Source organism: Lepidochelys kempii, chromosome 15 (assembly GCF_965140265.1).
Source record: "Lepidochelys kempii isolate rLepKem1 chromosome 15, rLepKem1.hap2, whole genome shotgun sequence".
NCBI lineage: Eukaryota > Metazoa > Chordata > Testudines > Cheloniidae > Lepidochelys > Lepidochelys kempii.
Window position 1 is genome coordinate 30544027 of NC_133270.1, and position 17911 is coordinate 30561937.

At 37.4% G+C, this 17911-nt stretch overlaps 1 protein-coding gene across 14 annotated transcripts in view; it reads left to right on the plus strand.

The window, feature by feature from the left end:
- Nucleotides 1-17911, plus strand: part of GRK3 (G protein-coupled receptor kinase 3) — a 123260-nt gene that overhangs the window by 34353 nt on the left and 70996 nt on the right. Inside the window, exon 1 of one of the 14 annotated variants that reach the window (XM_073313117.1) lies at nucleotides 15212-15271. The exons of the other annotated variants lie outside the window; for them this stretch is intronic. The gene's annotated coding sequence lies outside the window, so the exon portion shown is untranslated. Of the gene's footprint in view, nucleotides 1-15211; nucleotides 15272-17911 lie in introns of those variants that run through there. 14 annotated transcript variants of the gene reach the window in all.

The window sequence follows — 17911 nt, forward strand, 5'->3', positions numbered from 1 at the left end:
GGAGATCCCACTGCTCCTAAGTCTAGGGACATAGAACCAGTTCCACTGCAACACTGAGGAAAAGGTTCTATTCAAGGTATTTTCTGATATGCAAGAAAAAGAGGGGTTTGAGGCAATACTAAATGTCAGATAAACGAACAACACATCTGAAACTCAGGATGGTGTCCCTAACAGCTGTTATTCCCTCCCTGTAGGCTGGGGACTGGTTTGTGAGTCTAGACCTCAGAGATGCTTACTTCCATGTAGCAATTCATCCCTTTCACAAAAGATTTCTTCATTTCATAATCGGTCATCATCAGTACCGAGTCCTACCTTCCAGTACCTTGCTTCTACCTCAAGGGTTTTCTCAAAAATCATGGCAGTTTGTACATACCCACTTCCATTGTCTAAGTCTAGGAATAGTCATTCCCTACCTTGATGACTGGCTCCTCAAAGACTGATCTTATCGGGAGGTGCTGTTAGCAGTTCCAATGAGAGCTTCTCTTTCCACAGTTTAGGCCCACAAATAAATCTTGAGAAATTGTCCTTGACCCCTACGTCTTGAATACTTTTTATAGGAGTATTTCTGGATTTGAGGACAGGCAGGAGTTATCTTTCACCCGACAGGCTCAAATCTCTGAGTTATAAAGTGTAATTTGTAGAGTTATAAATTACTGTTACTCTAACTTCTTGTCACTTATTAATATTGGTCTTATAATTTACAACAGTTAGGATGTCGCAGATACTATTGTGAACAGCGTGAGTTAGAGATCTTTACCTTCTAGACAGTCACTGAGTTTATTCCTCCTTCTGAATCAGGGAACATGTGTGTTTATTATAAACCTACAAATACTTGGTTATGTTTCATGGGATTATAAAGCACCATTGCACAATAAAACTCACGGAAGGATCATAGAGGGTTCAGTAAACACTGCAAAGCTCATCTGGCAGAAGAACCAACTTGTACTCCTCTCGGGGTGAAATAAGGGACATGACTCCCAAATCCTAAGGTCCTCAAGATTCAGTAGAAACAGAGCACTAACTTCACATACTGTAGGAACTTTCCTCTTCCTTCCTGGCCCTCTTCAACTGAAAGCATTCTGCTTCTGCAGTGTCTGAATGAAGAGATGGAATCAAAAGTACAGTGCAGCAGTTAATATTTTTAGATGGTTTAACTTTTTCACAGATATTTTCTTGAAGAAGGAGACTATGTTGGGGAGAAAGACTGCTACCTGTTTCTGGTATGTCAGAAGCCACTGGGTGCTTTATAAGGTCCTTACAATATTAAACCACCAGTACTAAGGAGAATGCTGGTTTCAGGAATTTGCAGAAAACAGCCTTATGTTGTGAAATTGTTTAACTTCTCCATTAAAACATCATTTAGTACTAAAAATAAAGCAGAACAGATGTAGCCTCTTTCTAAGAAGCAGCGGTAATCTCTTTCTTAGAAAAAAGAAAAGGAGTACTTGTGGCACCTTAGAGACTAACCAATTTATTTGAGCATGAGCTTTCGTGAGCTACAGCTCAGTTCATGCTCAAATAAATTGGCTAGTCTCTAAGGTGCCACAAGTACTCCTTTTCTTTTTGCGAATACAGACTAACACGGCTGTTACTCTGAAATCTTTCTTAGAAAGTTTTCCATGTTCCTGTTCTTTCTTGTGGCATTGTACTTTTTTCACTTTTTCATTCTCTCCCCTCAAAAAAATAATGTACCGCTTTGTATGTCTTAAAAATTGTAATTATGATACGTGGACATAGATTAGAGTATTTCAGAGTAAGTATATTTTTCATTGAATTATAGGAGTGCGTTGTAGAACTAGATAAATTCATGGAGGATAGGTCCATCAATGGCTATTAGCCAGGATGGGCAGGGATGGTATTCCTAGCCTCTGTTTGCCAGAAGCTGGTTATGGGCGACAGGGAATGGATTGCTTGATTACCTGTTCTGTTTATTCCCTTTGGGGCACCTGGGATTGGCCACTATCAGAAGACAGGATACTGGGCTAGATGGACCTTTGGTCTGACCCAGTATGGCTGTTCTTATGTTCTTTAGAAAACCATTTGACTCATGTATGTGCTTTAAATGTTTTTTTTTTAATTTACATAGTTAAATACAATATAGATTTCTAAATTTGAAGCATGCCAATCTGTGTCTGTTTTACTATGAAAAGAAATAAATACAAAACAAAATGAGTTATTTTGAGAAACGTCAGTTCCCCACTATCAATACTTTCTTTTCACAGTCTCATAAATAAAGGCAAGAGTATATTTGTCTGTCAGTTCAGTGCTTCTCAGTCACACCTGATCATTTTAGATTCTGATTTGCCTTTAGCAAATCCAGAAATGGTGTTACTTCATTGTGTATTTGTCAACAACAAATGATGAAAGGAGATAAATTGAACTGTAACCCATTTCTTCACAGTAACATCAATGCCTGGGATGCAGGGAGACTGACAAAATAACAAGAATGGGATTATTTGAGTACCGTAAATTCATGTGAAAATGGGGATTTCATGTTTCACATTTATTTGCTATTAAAAAAATTATCCGTTTTTCTTGAGGTGACACTTAGTAAAGGAATTTAACTCATATTCTCTGTAACAACCAAATAGCTGAAATGAAATGCCTTGATTTGAATATAGTTGTCTTTTTAAAGTGCAGGGTTTTTACAACTTTTTTCAATCACACAATTTAGTTGTCATTACAAAATAAACCTTAACACTCTCGTTAGATGCTTTCTTTCTTCAGTAGATCAGTTATTTTTCTTTCACAACTTCAGCGTTGAATTAATCTTTGATATTTAGCCTTCTGTGTGCATGTGGATCTCCTTTTGCAGGCATTTGGAATTCTGTCAAATCCCCCCTCACTCTTCTTTTCTGCAGACTAACTAAGCCCAGTTCCCTCAGCATCTCCTCGTAAGTCATGTACCCCAGCCCCCTAATAATTTTCGTTGCCCTCTGCTGGCCTCTCCAGTTTGTCCACATCCTTTCTGTAGTGGGGGCCCAAAACTGGATACAATACTCCAGATGTGGCCTCACCAGTGCCAAATAGAGGGGAATAATCACTTCCCTCGATCTGCTGGCAATGCTTCTGCTAATGCAGCCCAATATGCTGTTAGCCTTCTTGGCAACATAACACTGGCAGCATAGCACTGTTGATTCATATCCAGCTTCTCGTCCACTGTAATCCCCATGTCCTTGTTATTCTGAAAGAAAGGTGTTTTAATCTAATTTATATGGTGATGTTGGTAAAATTCTAATCAGTATTGGATCAGTAGACTTTTTTCCAAGATTTGTTTCCAAGTCCTGTCCCGGGTATGTTTTTTGTTTTGCTTTGTTTTTGTAATTCTGGCTATTCTATAGCATTATATTAATTGACATTCTGCTCAAGATGCTTGCAGTTTAATGAAAATGAAGAAGTGACATTTGAAGTGTAGCAAAGCGTCCAGGTGCCTTGAATGGGGTGACTTAATTAATCCATAGGGTTTAACGTAATGCCAGTTCTATTTAGGCCGCTAGCTTTTCGTGATTTTTGGTGAGACCTTGGTGCAGTAGCACCACATGTTCTGCTGTGATGCCCTCTTTGATTCTGAGCATTATACAGAATTCTGTTTAATATAATTCAAATAATTTCTGATAGGGACAAATTCAGAGATACTTTCTGATGTTGCTATTTGGGCTCTAGACTAATCAAACTTCGAGGTGAGCTTCCTCTCACCTCATCCCTTACCTGATGAATAAGTTTTCCAGATATGAAAATAAACGATTTTGTATCCATAGTAATTAAAACTAAAGGAATTTTTTTTAAAGTTTCCACAGAATTCTACTCTGGGATGTAATGTGGCATATGAAATTGAAAGTACATTGGCTTTGATAAAGTTAAGAGTGTGTGCGTTGAATATTAGGCTTAAAATGAGAAGATACCTTCACTCTTAAATATGCCCCACCAATTTATAAGTGAAAAGAGGAAAGGAGAGAATATATTTAAAAAAAAACAGCAAAGGGGATGTCAGTTACAGAGATCATAAAGGAAACAGCTCATCTTAATGACAATTAAATGTCTAGCAAAAATAGTACATATTTGCAAAGCAAGGCCCAGTTCTCCCATTCTTAATCATGTCGAGTAATACCTTCCTGCATTAATAGTTGTTTTCAGTAGGACTTCCTGTGGAGTAAGGTAATACTCAGCATGAGTAAGGGTAGCAGGATAAGGCCCATAGACGTCACTTTAGAACACAAGAATTTAGCATTATTACAGCTAAAAAGAAGCAAGCTTATGTAAAGCAGTGGCATTTGCAGAGGATTGGATACAAAATTGCTAGAAGAAAATAAAATAAACCAACTATGTTAAATGTCCAGTGAATAAACGTGCTAGTCTATGGCTGCTTGAGAAGAGCTCACAGCCTGTCATGGAATCACTGCATATCCATGGTAACCCACCTCAAGGTATCCAAGATTATCTGTCAGGCAGCTAGAGGGGAGTGATGAACAAAGTAGAATGGAAGGCATAGAAACCACATGGTAACTTCATAGGGGGATGTGTGCTTTAGTATAACAAAAATAGAGTTGATAAACCAGATATAAATGATAGTAAGCTCCTAAATATAGAGCCACTGGCAAGGTCGGGGTAGCAATTACAGTTTTAGGATAATTATAAACTGTACCTGACTGTACCCAGTCTCACATTTCCTGATGCCAATCAATAACAAATAATAAAGGGTAAAATCCTTGCTCCATTGAAGTGATTGGGAGTTTTGCCATTGATTTCCCTGGAATCAGGATTTCACCCAGAGTTTCTGAAATCAGGCTACAGAATACTAATTTCAGGTAATGAGAAAAGATATCAAATTCCTCCATTTGTGATTTAAAAATCATAGGTCGATTGAAGAAAGTCCAATGTAAGATAGATATAGAAGTGGAGCTCTCTATAGTGCAATGTGTGTGAAGGGGAAACAAGTCTTGGAAAGCCAGAAGTCATTTGAACAGTATCTCAGCATTTCTGTGGAAACAGTTCCTGCATTTTGTGCCATCTGATAACTTGTCAGAGCTGGTTGATATTTTGTGCATAAATATAAGAAAGAAATATTTTCCAAAGACTTTAGGTTATGAAAACATTTAGAGAGTGGAAATCTAGAGCCATATGATATTATACTCCCGTATATATTGTTGATGTGGTCTATATTTTAAGTAACAACAGGAAAGGCAGAAAAAATATGCATTGTATTTTTTGCTCCTAACAGACACTGATCTAGTTGTTCTATATATTGTACATAGTATAGGTAGAAGCATTCTTTCAGGCAAAAACTATAAAAAACAAAACAATCCTTTCTACTAAACATAATTTCAGGTTCATAATATTAAATTATCATCTTTAATTTTTGCTTTCTGTGTCTTGATCATCTTTTTCTATGTGTAGTTTACTGAGCTCATTGTGCTACTCATTAGTTCTTGAACTTTCTACTGTTGTCATTTATTCAACGTTGCTTCTGTCAGTTAGTTTGGCTATTGATTTGAGAGTTGTAGTTTCCAATTAGTAAATTTTCAATTTAAAACACTTAAAAGAAGATTGGCTCCTGACAATGAGATGAACTCATTAAGGGTGAAAAAACCAGGGCTGTGGCATTCTGTTCTTACTGTGAACTTTATTTGAATTGCTGCCTGAATTTGGGGCATGATGGAAAAATTTAAAAGTTCATATAGCATAACATCTGATTACGTGTGCGACTCACAAAGGGCAATTACACAAGTTGTGAAAAACAAAGCAAGACTAAAGAAGGCGTGAGTAGCATGTTTGTTTTTGAAGATGAACCTAATAGAATGTGATAAAAAGCTTGTTTTCTTTCAAAGGCTGATAACTTGTTGAATCAACAGAAAAAGTGAACTATACTTTCCTTATATGTTCTCCAAAGTGCATGCAATTAATGTTGACCATATGGAAGGTAAATATCACCTAATATTAAAATATATAAAGAAAATTCTGAAATAATTTGATTCCTGGCAGTCAAATTTAAAATGAGCTATTGTACTCTGGAAAAAATGCACTGTCCCAGGAGCAATATAAAAAAAAATTACTATCCAAATCTGGGCTCTTAGGACCTAGGCTTGCTTCACTGAAGTCAAATGGTAACACTTCCATTAGAGTAGAGGTTTTCAACCTGTAGTCCACAGACCTCTGGGGGTACACAGACTGTCTAAGATTTCCAAAGAGGTCTGTACCTCCATTTGAAAATTTTTAGAGGTCTGAACATTTAAAAATGTTGAAAACCACTGCATTAGAGAGACAAGGGGGGTGAGGTAATATTTTTTATTAGGCTAGTTGGTGTGTCCTGGTCTGTGGGAGGTTGCTTCTGATGATGAGCTTGGAGAGGTTGGGGGGTTGTTTGAAGGCCAGAAGAGCGGGTCCAGGAAAGATCTCTTTTGGGATGTGGTCCCCATCGAGTATGGGCTGTAATTGTTCAATGATACCACATATGGGTTCCAGCGTAGGATGGTAGGTGACAACTAGGGGTGTGCTGTCGAAGGGTGTTTTATTTCCATATTGGAGCAGGTTCTCTTGAGGTATGTGTGTGGCCCGTTTCATGATGCAATCTGTTTCTTTGGTGGAGTGTCCAAGGCGATTTTAAGTGTGTTATGATTTCTATCTTGGACTTTTTCCTTGGGGCATATTCTTTGGTATCTGAGTGCCTGGCTGTAGATTACAGGTTTCTTGATGTGTTTGGGGTATTTACTGGGTCTGTGAATGTAGGTGTTGTGATCTGTGGGTTTCTGATATATAGTTTGTCTGCAGGGTTCCACTGTTGAAGCTGATCGTATTATCCAGGAAGTTGATGCTAGTGTGGGTGTGATAAGGTAGATAGAATGATAAAAGACAAAAATACCATATCAGCTCTGGGTGAACTCTTTTCACAAAATGATCACTCAATATCTGACCTCTCAGTTCTCCTTCTCAAAGGAAATTTGCACAACACCTTCAAAAGATGAGCCTGGGAATTTAAATTCAAAACTTTGCTAGGTACTAAAAATCATGGACTGAATACAGACTCTGGATTTATGGCTGCTTATAACAATTTATAACCCACAAAAAATTCCCTCCTTTCTTTCTGCCCTCTGACTGGAGGGGTATTAATGGGCCACTTCACCTTGAATAGTAAACAGTCTGTTCCACCTTGTATTTAGCTGTGACACTCTTGAGTATGTTTCATAGACCTGAAGAAGAGCTCTGTGTAAGCTTCAAAGCTTGTGTCTCTCACCAACAGAAGTTGGTCCAGTAAAAGATATTTCCTCACCCACCTTGTCTCTTTAATATCCCGGGCCCAACATGGCTACAGCAGCACTGCATAAAACTCCTGTTAGTTACAATGTGAGTAGAATTAGACAAGTATTCCACTGCAGAGCTATTCTTGAGTTCAGTAATTGGTTATCCAGTGTTCATGGTCTAGTTGAGATTTTAATATTTTCATCATAAAAACAATATATCTGGCAGTGCTTCTGTTACTTGTTCTGATGGTATCACATTGTACTTGGATCTACATAGAATATGTTTGTTCCAGTTATAAACTATGAGTCATATTTGGAAGTGATATGGGAAACTTGTGTTTTGGTGGATGAAATAACCTCACATACTTAACTGTAAGGTGAAATATGCACCTGTTTTTATTATCTGTTTAAAGAAAGAGAATGATATTGAAGGAACCAGTTCTTTTCCCCTGTAGGTTCTTATGTGTTAGTTGCAGTTTATCCTTTTAAAACATAGAAAGCCTTCTTTCAAAGGAAAGTGTTTGTGTGGAATGTACCACATAGGTTCTAGAATGTGTTACTTCGAATGTTATACTGTCCTCTGTAGATTCCCATTCTTGGGTCCTGTCCCATCATAAGAAAGACACTGTGTGCGCTAACTAGCAAGTTTTATGTGGCAAAATTTAGCGCCTCTGAGATTAGGCAGTCAAAACATATGTCTCAGGGAATGCCTGTGTCTCATTTTATATAATATCCTGCTAATACCACCAGCATGTGGTTCTTTATGCCTGAAGGCCTTTAGAGCAAACTTGAAGAACTATATTTGCACCTGTGGAATTGGTACTGTACAGTGCTGTTCAGGAAGGAGGAAATTTCCTTATCGGTCCCTGAAAGGAGTAATTGACACCTGAAGTCATGTGGGTTGAATACCTAAGCACATAAGAGCTCAGACCATAGTCCTTCTTGCCTAATATTCTGTCTCCGACAATGATCAGTGTCAGAGCTTCTGGGGTAGTGTACAGAGTGGATGGAGTGATCCACACCTCACACCTGTCTTCTGGTAGCCAGAGGTTTGCTGTCACCCTGAGCATGAGGTTGTGTCCCTGACCATCTTGGCTTCTAGCAATTGATAGATCTATCCACCATGAACTTATCCAGTTCTTTTTTGAACCCAGTTATACTTTGGCCATCACATCAACCCATGGCAGTGCATTGCATGTTAATTGTGCGTTGTGTGAAAAAGTATTTCCTTTTGTTTATATTAAACCGGCTGCCTATAAATTTCGTTGGATGACCCTGGTTTTTGTGTACAAGTGTGAATAGTACTTCTTTATTTATTCGTTCCTCTTCATTCATAATTTTATAGACCACGAACATATCTCCCCTTAGCCGTCTCTTTTCTAATCTGAACAGCCCTAATCTTTTTAATCTCCTCTTGTACGGAAGCTGCTCCATACATTGTTGCCCTTCTCTGAACTTTTTCCAGTTCTGCTATACTCTTTTTGAGATGATGTGACCAGAGCTGGATACTGTATTCAAAGTGTGGGGGGGTTCCATGTAATTCTATAGTGGCATTATGATATTTTCTGTCTTCTTTCTATTCCTTTCCTAGTAGTTCCGAATATACAGTTAGCCTTTTTGACTGCTGCTGCACATTGAACAGAAGTTTTCAGAGAACTATCCATGGTGGCTACAAGATCTCTTTATTAGGTGGTAATAGCTAATTTAGAACCCATCTTTGTCTATGTATAGTTGGGATTTTTTTTTCCGATGTGCATTACTTTTCATTTATCAGTGTTAAATTTCATCTGCCGTTTTGTTACCCAGTCACCCGAAATATTGACATTGTGTCCAGGTACGGGAGCAGATATTATGGTCAAGTGCTTTTCCTGGACCCCTTTTTAAAAAATTCAGCAAAATTGTCTTGCCACATTCTTGGCAGTGAGTTGCACGTGTGGGCCAGGCACAGCACCCAATAAGTGGAAAGGCAGACTCCGTTGTTTGGAAACAGTAGGCATGTATACTGATTCCCTCAGCTTCTTTCACTAAGCATTCTGCTTGTGGGTACATCACTGAGATAAAAATGCTTTATCTTTTTTTTAATAAAACAGTTGCCATTTTTTCCTAAATACAGAATCATAGAATATCAGGGTTGGAAGGGACCTCAGGAGGTCATCTAGTGTCCAACCCCCTGCTCAAAGCAGGACCAATCCCCAACTAAATCATCCCAGCCAGGGCTTTGTCAAGCCTGAGCTTAAAAACTTCAAAGGAAGGAGATTCCACCACCTCCCTGGGTAATGCATTCCGGTGCTTCACCACCCTCCTCATGAAAAAGTTTTTCCTAATATCCAACCTAAACCTCCCCCACTGCAACTTGAGACCATTACTCCTCGTTCTGTCATCCGCTACCACTGAGAACAGTCTAGAGCCATCCTCTTTGGAACCCCCTTTCAGGTAGTTGAAAGCAGCTATCAAATCCCCCCTCATTCTTCTCTTTCGCAGACTCAACATTCCCAGTTCCCTCAGCCTCTCCTCATAAGTCATGTGTTCCAGTCCCCTAATCATTTTTGTTGCCCTCCGCTGGACATTTTCCAATTTTTCCACATCCTTCTTGTAGTGGGGCCCAAAACTGGACACAGTACTCTAGATGAGGCCTCACCAATGTTGAATAGAGGGGAACGATCACGTCCCTCGATCTGCTGGCTATGCCCCTACTTATACATCCCAAAATGCCATTGGCCTTCTTGGCAACAAGGGCACACTGCTGACTCATATCCAGCTTCTTGTCCACTGTAACCCCTAGGTCCTTTTCTGCAGAACTCCTGCCTAGACATTTGACCCCTAGTCTGTAGCGGTGCATGGGATTCTTCCGTCCTAAGTGCAGGACTCTGCACTTGTCCTTGTTGAACCTCATCAGATTTCTTTTGGCCCAGTCCTCTAATTTATCTAGGTCCTGCTGTATCCTATCCCTACCCTCCAGCATATCTGCCACTCCTCCCAGTTTAATGTCATCTGCAATCTTGCTGAGGGTGCAATATTGAGTGAAACTGATCTGGAATCAAAGAAGGTTTTGAACTGGGAAGTTGATATGAAGTATCATGTATGTATATGAAGTCTAATTTCTGTTTTCCAGAACTGAGTTTTCTCACAGTCTTTTCCATCCGTATCTAGGAGTAGAAGGATGCAGTTTGGCTAAGGAGCTGTTTGGGTTACATTGCTTATTGTCTGTTTTCTATGGTAGATTCTCAAGTATTTTATCCAGCCTAATTGTGAACAATTCGAGCAATGGCACTTCAGTAAATTTGGGGTGGGGGAGTGGGAGGAAGGAGCTGCTTCTCACTGTAATTGGCTTTACTTTTGCATTTTTCCAAATATTCATTGTACACTTTCAGGAATAATTAATACAATTAACTATTCTATTTATCTTTAATAAATGTTTAGTAATTCAGTTTTCTTTATACAGTTTCATCCAGTTACTTCTACTTATTATTCCCTTAACCATCTGAAACCGGTCTTGTCCTCCTTAGCTCCTGGCTCTTGTCAGTTACTCCTAGCACTATGAGAAAATGAAAAGCTAGCAAGTTGGGAGAAAATGCAAAGCTAGCAAGAAGAGATCAGTGTAATGGAGGCAGGTACAAAAAATGTTGTTGTTCCTCACACAGTGCTGCCACCAACCTTTACTTTTCTATAATAACACAGTGTAAAATTTGGGAAAGTCTAAATAGGATGAAAATATTTAGCATGGCATTGATAGAAATTTTTTGCTGGTATATTTTCACACTCTCCTCCTTCCAGCAGCTGCCTTTGTTTTCTTTTGAGTAATGAGCTGGTTGCTGGGAACATGCCAGAGATTTTTCTTTGACTGCATTCATCACTGTTTGTGCCACTTTTTAATAGCCTCTTAATACTTCAGTAATTGCATGACTGTAGTCTTCCTTAGTTCATTGTTCAAATACAGGTCCAATTAATTCAGCATTATTTTGCTGTGTGGTGTTCATTCTTTCTATCATGTACAAACCAAATTAAAATATTTAGCAAATGAGCTTTAGTTCTGTAAATGTAGCTGCTGAGAGATCCACAAATATGAATTTCACTTGCAATTTTTTAGCTTTTGTAATGTTCACAACAGAAATTTATCAATTGGATAGATGAAGTAAGGTCTAAGGCAACACTCAGTGGTCAGATATAAAAGTCCTTTTGCCTATAGTCCCCCACATAAAGAAAATGGAAATTAAGATAAATGTTACAAATTAAACAAACTATTATGTGGACTTGTGAATCCTAGCCTGTAATTCCTCCAGTGTGGGTATGCAGAGACAGCATACGCAAAGAACTCTAGTCACTGGTAAACAACCTGTCCTCCTGTCAGGATCAGCTCTAGGCACCAGCAAAGCAAGCACGTGCTTGGGGTGGCATTCCGGCCATCCTTTTATCCTTTTTTTTTTTTTGCTTGGGCAGTTATGGTCTTGGAGCTTGGGGCAAATTTTTTGCTTGGGGCGGCAAAAACTTAGAGCCAGCCCTGCCTTCTGTGCTTCTGTTTAAGCTTCTTCAACAACTATGCAAAAGTAACAAAGTTGATGGGCCATATAAATAAAAAAGCATTTATTTTGGAAGAGGATGCAGTTTGCTTTCTAGATGTCAACCTGTATCAATATGTGCTCAGTTTCCATACTAGCATTTTTATTTTATTGTACTTTTCATTGTTAATTACCCATACTTTGTAATAAACAATACTCATTAGTACCAGTAACTGAATAACTGGCGAGGTATACGGCCCCTTTAGGTTTTCCTGTAGCTGGCTGGTCAATCTGTTTCTGATGTGAGCCAGAGAGAACTCTCTGAGCATATCCTAACATTGTCTCCCCTAGAGTATCAGAGAAGGAGGAGGCAGAGTTCTATGAGAAATGGGGTGATCTGGTTCAAGTAAAATAAAACTTAGTCAAACTTTTTTTTTAAATTTCCTAAGATCAAAGTAATCTTAAAGGTTGAAAAAATGTGCTTTACTTCTAAATTTTTTAAAATGTCATAAACTCAAAAAAGGTGATTCTTGCTGGGCCGAAAGCAGGAAGTCTTGGGAGTCTCCTCAAGAAGCCTGGTCTAGTGAGACTTCCATCCTGATCACAGACAAAGAGATTTAAACTTCAGAATGACATGTAAATAAATTACCTGAATGAAGCATGGCATTGAAGATTTCTAATCAGAATCCCACTATGGACTTGGGGATTATTGCATCTTCACGATAACTGGCTAAATCAGGGGCAACCCAGTAGGACAAAGCATATGTAAATTTGAAATCCAAGTTGGATCCTAACTAAAGCTAAAGATAATAGTTCCCCAAAAGGCTGATCAACCACTCTGATATGTGAATAGACAGTAAGCTTTGAATTCTAAGACATGCTTTTGTAGGCTGTGATAACAAATGACTCACAGAGTCATACGTATGGATGATTTTTTTATTTTATTGCTTTGATCTGTTAAATATGGGTTTCCTATGTAATCTGTTAAAGTTTAAGGATAGGGGAGTTTCAAAGAATATATGTATGCTTTGGAAAAATTAGATTTTTAAAATAAGTTTGACAGCTACTATTGATTTTTATTTTAAAGCTTTTTTATTTTTGTCCATTTAAATTTTTGCAGTTGTGGGAAATTATGTGGGGGAGTCAGACAGTGAGGAAGTCAGACTGTAATTATTTAATGACAGTAGATGTTGAGATTCAAAAAGTTAAAGCTTTATATCCATTAAAACAAATTGTCAACATCACATCAATATGTACAAAATAAATATCCTTAAATCAAACTCTAATAAAGATCTCAAGCACCATTTTTATTACTTTGCCTATCTGGAAATTTCTATAATTATTGATGCGTGTACCGTGAAATTGACATTTTCCAACATTTACCAGTAAAAACCTGACCCTTCCAAGCCTAAATGTGTGGTTTGTGATCAGTACTTGATTGCTTTTGTTAGATCTAATATTGCAAAAGTGATGATCTGTCACATTGGTTAAAAAAATATGGGCAATTTAGAAGAGCCTTTTTTTTTTTTTAAAAATATATGAAATTCTTCAGATTCAATATGCTGGCTGTATTATTTCTTGATAGTGCATAAGGTGATCACTATTGATCTTTTCTTAATAGTAAGAAACGTTGTTATTGTTGAAATGATTTTGTCCTCCCTCTGTCCAGACAAGACTGCTTTTGTCTTGTTTTGTCTTTTAAAAACTATAATACAGTAGTTTTCTCTACACTTCAGCAAACATTTGAACCAATAGATTGCACCTATTGTATAACCTCAGGCTGAAGTATGTTTATATCAGGCTACAATATGGTATTGTATTAAATTTTCTCCTACGAAAAACATTAAAGTCAATCAACCTAGAAAAAGCATTTTCCTGTGCATTAGATGGTAGGGATGATTCTTCTGTGGTTTATTTTAATTTAACCAGGACAGAATGATCCTCTCCCCGCCCAAATGCAACATCCACTGGATTCTTTTATGTTATCAGAATAGATATGTATTATTTTCTAAGAGACAAAAGAAAAATTACAATATTTCCTCACCCTCAAATATTTTCACTGCTGAGTCAAACAAAGCAAGGGTTGCCCACAGATCCAGTAATAAATGCCACATTATTTCCTACAGTTCTGGTGTATTATGTTTCTGAACATATTACAAGACTTCAGCAGTTCTCAAACTTTTTCATATTATTGGCCACATGTTAATAGAGAGTCTTGCTTCTTGATCATGTCCAATTCCATTTTTGATATGCATGGACTACTTCCCTTCCCCATAACATCTCATGGCAACTACAGCAGTTGCTTACATGGAAAAGCAACATTAGCAAAAGTGATCTAGAAATAGAATAAATGCATTGTTTGTGATAGAGGAGGAGGGTGACCAGACAGCAAATGTGAAAAGTCGGGACGGGGTGGGGTAATAGGAGCCTATATAAGAAAAAAAAAAGACCCAAAAATAGGGACTGTCCCTATAAAATCGGGACATCTGGTCACCCTATAGAGGAAGCTCATTATATTTAATTTCATATAGGGAGTGGAAGAGTGCAGGATATTTTTCTGAAGTGATTATGAGTGAAAACAATAATTTATACATTATGCAAGGTAACCTATTTCCCCTTGTTTCCCCCCCCCCCCCCCGTTCCTCAGACGTTCTTGTTAAACCCTGGATTTGTGCTGGAAATGGCCCACCTTGATTATCATACACATTGTAAGGAGAGTGATCACATTAGATAAGCTGTTACCAGCAGGAGAGTGGGGTGGGGGGAGAGAAAACCTTTTGAAGTGATAAACACCCATTTTTTCATGGTCTGTGTGTATAAAACATCCTCACTGCATTTTCCACTTTATGCATCCGATGAAGTGAGCTGTAGCTCACGAAAGCTTATGCTCAAATAAATTGGTTAGTCTCTAAGGTACCACAAGTCCTCCTTTTCTTTTTGCGAATACAGACTAACACGGCTGCTACTCTGAAACCTAACAATAATCTAACAATCATAGCATGTGGACTTCATGGCATTTTTTGCTAGGGATTATTGGTGATTTTAATGCTAAAGCTACATGACTGAATGTTGAATGATTCCTGATTAAGTTGTTTCTAAATTAATGTCTTTTCTTATTTTGTGTTTTCAATTTTTCTAATTATGATTCATGTTAACAGCATGCTTTTTAACTTGTGTTAGCATTTCTGTTATAATTCTGTTTTTAAGTAACTTAAAATAAAGCTTTGCTGTAAGTTGTAACATGGTATTTTATTTTGAAAAAGGAAGCAAAATGTATTTTAAGGTTGTTTAACTCAAAAATATTTGATTAAACTATAATTTGGTAATCAGCTATTAGTTAAGTTTCAACTCTTTGTGTTGAGAATAAAACTGAAAGACAAAAGATATTTAAATCAAATCTGGTCCTTTGGTCAACCTACCTGCTGGAAAGAAAAGAGAGAGAAAAACTTTTGTACTCTCAAATTTGTTGTGTATTGTTTCTTTACAGAGTGGGACAAGTGTTGGTTTGATACCAGAGCTAATATCAAATCAACTTTAAAGGTATCTTTCTTTCAAGTGTATGGTTGAAAATGTCTTTTCCATGTCCAATAAGCCTTCTTCTGCACAATATGATTTTCCCATCGCTTTGCTGTGAGCTACATAATATCTCATAGATAATTCTATCATTTCTAATCAGTTGTTTTCTATTGTTCAAAGATTAACAAAGTTCTAAATAATAAGTAAGATGTATTTGTGGTGACTAGAATCTCTGTTGTTTAATGAGGATATGGAGAATGTTAGAAAGAAACAAGTTTGAATGTAAAGTATGTTGCCTTTGGATTTAACATTTAAAATGGCTAGGAATTAGTAGGCTTTTCCAATTAAATGTTTGTGATTTAAAGAGGCTTATCTTGTCTCTGACTGAGACAATACTGCCACCACATTGAGGAGCTCATGGACCGGGAAAACTTGTCAGCTGCCAAGCTACAAAGCCAACTGTAGAGGCCCTTTGCTGCCATCTATTGTTATAATAAACAAGCTACTTCCAAACATAGTTATCCCACCCTGGGGTTTGTTCCATTACCTGTGATACATATGACAGTCTCATAATTATTTTGTGTTCATTGTTTGTTGGTTTTTTTTGTTCTCAAAATTATTCACTAGTGTCCATTCAGATTGGAATGTGAAACTCTTACTGATGTTAAAAGGAGTTAGGTATTTGTCCATGGGAGAACAGACCCTCCTCCGTGCTGCTGCTGTAGATTGATAATAGCAGCCTTAACTTTGCACATTACAAATCAAGATTTTCTTTTTCTGCTTGACACATCCTCAGGAGCGGTCTTCCTCCTGCTCTCTCTCCTGTCTTTTTCTCGTGGGAGTAAAGTGATAATCTGAATACATTAGCAGTATTGCAGTTTAGTTTCAGAGGTCAGGTTAAACTTCACTCATGTTTCAGCAGCATTGTTAATTAAATCACCCAACTCTGTGGTTCTCAGTTTTTCTTCTGGCATTACATTTTATGTGGTTTTGTTTCTACTGAAGTCAGTAGCAGAACCCCCTTTGATTTCAGTGTAATTAAGGTTGGGCTATGCATCATGTAAAATGAGTAAATAAACTAGATGTGTTAGTTTTGGATTTGTGGCCTTATTTTAGCATGACTAACAATTAACTGACACAAGTTTGAGACTCAGATCAGTGAAGTTGAATGTAATTTCCTGGTTTCATTCCCATAAATAATCACATGATGATCAAATTGGCTTACTGTTAGCCTCAACCAGGATCCACCCAATGAAACTCAGTAAGATTCCTCATGTCATCTCTTTGGTCTTCATTTTTCACTTTTCAAAAGCCCTTAATAACCTGGGTGTCTGTCCCACTTTCAAAAGCGACTTAGATACTTCGGAGAATTATTGCCTTTCATTGAAACTTAGGCTCTTAAGTCACTGGAAAATAGGCTGTAGGCTCTTAAGTCACTTATGTACTTTTGAAAATTTAAGAATAATTTAGATAACTGGTAAACTCAGAGTAACTAAACTAAACCAGGGGCAGCACTGTTTTCTACTTCAGTCTCTTAAGTAGATTAAATTCTGTTCTTTCCCAAGAGAATTAACTCATCATGTTTTAATTTAGTGCTGACTCACCCAATTTTAAACATGCATGTTTTTTCTGTTCTTATGTTAATTTCTACTGGAGCTTGATCCTGGGCTTTTGGAGAATGTTCTTCTATAAAATTATTTTTTGCATTGTCTGTAATAATGTGTGAACTGTATTATAAATCTGTGGATCCTTTTTAATTTTTTTTAAAGCAAGCTGTTTGTTGTATTTCATTGTTTTTATGTGAGATTTTTGTTTTATCTTGGATTTGCTGGGTGGAAAAAAACCCTCACTAAAGCCAACTTGATTTCCTTCTAAACTCTTATGGCTATAAAGGAAAAACCTTAGTCCACTGAATAATGTGGAAAGATTTTGTCTTTTTACAATTGCTAATAAAAGTTGTGGTAATCCACAATTAACTGTTCTTTCTATATTCTTGTCCTTTTGTTATGACCAAGAAAGTGTAAATATATAAAATGTTTTTTGTAAAACAAACAAAAAACAACAACCTCCCCCCACTTCCCTCCCCACAAACTGCTTACATAAGCTAATAATGCACCTGAAAGAAGGTCATAAAAAGAGAGTGAAAAAGAGAGAGTGCAGATACTTTGTACAGACCAATGAAGGAGCATGAATTAACTATTCCAAATGTTCTGTGGTACTTTCAAGCTAATAAGCTCAAAGCAGTAAGGGACTAGGGGCTCTCTAACCCAGCCAAATACTGTTTTTTTTTTTTATTGAACAAGAAAATTGTGTAGTGAAGATATCACTAGGCTATCATAGACTTATAAAATATCATGCCCTCCAGAAATGTATACACATCCCAATGCCGCTCTACAGCTTTTCTATAGAACTTGAGAAAAAATAAGTTATTTTCCCTTACCAATGACTCCCATTGCAACCAATCAAGATCTTAACTCAAATTGCAAACCAAAGAACTTTAAAGACTGGGAAAACCATGAAATACAAATGGTTAGCCAGCTATTCAGCAAAGAAACTTTTCTAACTTATTTAGAGATCAAAACTACTTTTAACTGTCCACTCTTCCATGGTACCAGTACTTTCAAGTCAGCCATTATGTTCCTCAACTTCCTGGAAGAGCTACTT